At 41.4% G+C, this 4,371-nt stretch overlaps 1 non-coding gene across 1 annotated transcript; it reads right to left on the minus strand.

The window, feature by feature from the left end:
- Positions 1–3,906: 3,906 nt before the first annotated feature.
- Positions 3,907–4,013, minus strand: LOC137943281 (small nucleolar RNA R71). The gene has a single exon (XR_011110620.1). It is a non-coding gene; the product is annotated as a small nucleolar RNA R71 (small nucleolar RNA).
- Between the last annotated feature and the right edge of the window lie 358 nt (positions 4,014–4,371).

Below are 4,371 nucleotides of genomic sequence, written 5' to 3' on the forward strand. Positions count from 1 at the left end.
TCTCAAACATGCAGTTGGAGCAGATGGATGCAAAGACAACTTTCTTTCATGGTGACTTGGAGGAACAAATTTACATGGTGCATCCAGAAGGGTTTAGTCACCTTGGACAGGAGCATTTGGTCTGTAATTTGATGAAATCACTTTATGGGCTGAAGCAGTCTCCAAGGCAGTGGTACAAATGATTTGACTCTTACATGATCCGGATTCGCTAAAAAAGGTATGAGTATGATTTTTGTGTTTATGTGAAAAGCCTTGATGATCATTTTTTTATTTTTTTGTTACTTTATGTGGATGATATGTTGATTGCTTCCAAGAGTATGAGTGAGGTAAATAAGCTGAAGACTTTGTTGAATAGAGAATTTGACATGAAGGATTTGGGTGCGGCTTGGGATGGAGATTAGTAGGGACAGAGCATCCATGAGATTATGGCTATCTCAGCATAGCTATGTTGAGAAGGTGTTGGATAGGTTCAACATGGGTAATGCAAAACCAGTAAGTACACCTTTGGCCAATCATTTCAGATTGTCTACCGCTCAGTGCCCGAAGACAGATGATGAAGTTCATGACATGTCAAAGATCCCATATGTCAGTGTTGTGGCGTGTTTAATGTATTCTATGGTTTGTACAAGACCACATTTGGCACAAGCTGTCAGTGTGGTTACCAAGTTTCTTTCAAATCCAGGTCGACAACATTGAGATGCAGTCAAGTGGATTTTCAGATACTTGAGGGGTACTACAGACGACAACAGAGTGTTCCTTCAATTGTGGGATATGTGGATGCAGACTATGCAGGGGACTTGGATTACAGGAGGTCTACCATAGGTTATGTATTTACTGTTGTGGGAGGATGTAATGGACTCCATAGCATCACGAGTTATCCATAGGCATAGGAATTAAATTATGTCAATTTACTTTTCATGTAATTTCAATTCGGTTTGGTTTACTTTGTTTGGTTTGGTTTACTTTGGGTTGGTTTAGTGTAATGTGGAGGGAACCACTTGACCTATGGGTCATCTTTGTATTTCCGTCCTCAACCCTATTTAGGGGGATGTGAAGAAAAAGAGAGGCAAGTATTGAGAAAATTAGATTTAACAGGTCAGATTCTCCCTCAGAGGTCTAGGTCGGATTCTCCCTTTGAGGTCCAAGGTTGAGCTTCCTCCAAAGCTCCTTCGTTCTATTTGAGTTCCACCATTCCTCGTTCAAGAAACTAGAATTCTCTTCCAACGTCAAGATCATCCATGGAGGGAAGAGAGGAAAGAAGGGTGACTCGATCCATGGCAAGGGAAGAACCTAACAGAAGACCTATTTGTTGGAAGTCCATGGTACATTTTATAGTTGCACTATCTACTTCTGAGTCAGAGTATGGCAGTAGCTGACATTGCCAAGGAAGTTTTGTGGCTTACAGGGTTGGTCAAGGAGCTGGGTGCCCATCAAGGTGGAGTTCAGTTGCATTATGACAGTCAGAGTACCATTTATTTGGCAAAGAACCAAGTGTATCATGTGAGGACCAATCACATAGATGTGAGGTTAAATAGGATCAAGGAATTGGTTTCATCAGGTGAACTACTGCTTGAAAAAGTTCACACTTCTGAAAATACAGCAGACATGTTGACAAAGCCTGTTACTATAGATAAGTTCAAGCATTGCTTGGACTCGATTAATGTCTCCAGTTGCTAGATGGGAGATGCCCCAACCTATTGTTCCAGGTGAAGTGTGATAGATGTCATATTCCGACATGAGAACTAGGTTAATTATAATAGAATAACCCTTATAATTGTGTTATAGGTGGTTATTTATCGGTTTTCAAATGAAACGTGCATTTATTAAATTTGGAATTAATCACTGTCTATATTGCATATTTTTCTCTCCTGAATTATATTTCATTGTTTTTAGGGTTTATTTCTTCCTGAAATGCTTTTTATGGATTCAATTATGGAATTTCAGGGGAATTTTGGTGGAGAAAGAGATATTTACCAAAATGCCATTAGTGAAAGTGAGGTATGTTTTAGGGCAAATCGTATTCAAAAGGGGGACCGTCGACCGAAATAGGGGAGGCCGTCGAGTTGATTTCCAGCCGTCGTTCGCCGTGCCACCGTCGTCCACCGCCGTGCGGCAACCGAGAACAGACCCGAGGAGAGCTCAAGAGAGTCTCCGTCGCGGTGAGTTCGACACTGCCAGTTTCTGCTTGCCAGGCCAAGAGGTGATCCGGGAGGGCTCCTCCGGCGCCGATTCCGCATTTCGACCATCCTCCGACGTCAATTACACATTTTCGACCATTTCCAGAGCTATTCCGACTCCGACTGGGACTCGAGAGAGCCGGTTAGAGGACTTCAGCTCCATTCCGTTCTTCGTCGGTCGTCACCTCCATCCGTGGGTTTCTATCCTTCTTCGCCGGCGTCGTCTCTACCTTTGGCCACTTGCTCTTGCTACCCGAAGCCATCAATTTCGGGAAATTGCAGCACCCGTGAGAACGAACCTGCTGCCCAAGCGAGAGGAAGGAGAAGGGGAGTAATCCATCATTTTGGAATTTAATTTTCCTATAGTTTGAACTTAGGTTTTTAATGTTTATTAAAATTGATTTGAAAATTAATGTTTATCGAATATTTGTTTTTCAGATATTTGATTAAATTTGATAGTTAGGGTAGGATTGTAATCCAGGTTGGATTTTTGTATTTTAATCCAATTTCTGTCTTTCACTCTATGCACCCGAGAGGGGATAGACGCAAGGATTGAGAAATCGGATTCGTGGTTACGTGGCGCTCGAGAGAGGCACGAATCACGATAAAATCTAGAGTTGATAATTTTAACATCATCATAATAGGAAATTGATTCTCTGCATTCTATTGTAATCCGATCATTGTCATTAACTCTAGGCACCTGAGAGGAGCTAGACGCAAGGATTGAGAATCCAGATTCATGGTTACGTGGCGCTCGAGAGAGGTACGAATCACTGTAAAATCCAGAGTTGACATTTCTTGTTGTGCAAGTAGTTAATCAGATTATTGCTTGATAATTTAGGATATAATTAGTGTTTAGTTCAGATTAATTCATCATATTTGGTTAGGCTAGTTGACTGAAGAGTACACAAAATTCAGTCCTCCGTGTGGATGACCTTCGCTTCATGCTAGATTACATGAACGATTCATATGCTTGCGAGGTATAAAAGTCGATGTAATGAAATTTCACATCAAGTTTTTGGCACCATTGCCGGGGAGGCACGTATTAAGTGTATTTCTTTGTTCTCCATGGTCTTAGGTTAGATTTTTTTTTTTTTTTGCTTTCATAATTTTATCTTGGTGATTTTGTATGGAGTTATTTTTACTTCTTCTAGTTAGTTCGTATTTTCAGTAGTGAGTTTGTTAGCTTAATTTGATAGTTAGTTTTGTTTCTTTTTGTGTTTTTATGCACGGGTGCCGCTCCCTAGGTAAACCATTAGCTCCCTTGGTTGAAGAGGTAGAACATATTTGTAGAAAAACACCCGAAGTCAAGTTAGGAGCTACCATGGCCAATCAGGGTGAACCCTTACAGTTACCTGCAACAGGTGACCGTAGAGCCCTGAGGGATTACTCTATCCCATTACATTTCACATCACCTTCTTGCATTATATTGCCACCCACTACTGCCGTCAGTTATGAGTTGAAACCGGGTGTGATCCAACTCCTCCCTACATTGTATGGGTTGGAGAAGGAGGACCCTTATTACCACATCAAGGAATTCTTAGATATTTGTGCAACTTTCAAATTCCATAATTTCTTAGATGACTCTATCCGGTTAAGACTTTTTCCATTTTCACTTAAGGATAAGGCCAAGTCTTGGCTCAATTCCTTAGAGGTGGGCAGCATTACTTCATGGGACACATTCATCACGAAATTTTTGTCCAAGTACTTTCCCATTCAGAGAACTACAACCCTCAGGAAATAAATCTCCAACTTTATGCAGCAGGAGGGTGAACACTTTTATGAGGCTTGGGAGAAATGGAAGGATTTGATCCGTAGGTGTCCGCATCATGGGTTTGAGAAATGGCATTTAGTGCAATACTTTTATCAAGGTCTTACACCCCAGGTTAGATCCATGGTAGATGCAACAAATGGTGGAAGTTTGATGGGTAAGAGTACTAGTGAGGCGAGGGACTACTTTGAAACGTTGAGTGATCAATCTCAGCAATGGGGTTCATCATTTAATGTTGATAGGAGATCCCACAAAGGCAAAAGAGGGGGTCTCTACGAGGTTAGTGAAACACCTATGCTCATGGCCAAGATTGAGGGGTTGACTAGAAAAATTGATGCCCTTATGGTGTCCAACAGTTCACCTGCTTCTAACCCATCTACTTTCTGTGCCATATGCTCTGGTTCATCTCATCCCACACAAATG

The sequence above is a fragment of the Aristolochia californica genome, unplaced genomic scaffold (assembly GCF_029961685.1).
Source record: "Aristolochia californica isolate CCGP_79_NKW_82.1479 unplaced genomic scaffold, dmAriCali1.0.hap1 SCAF_10, whole genome shotgun sequence".
In the NCBI taxonomy this organism is placed as follows: Eukaryota; Viridiplantae; Streptophyta; class Magnoliopsida; order Piperales; family Aristolochiaceae; genus Aristolochia; species Aristolochia californica.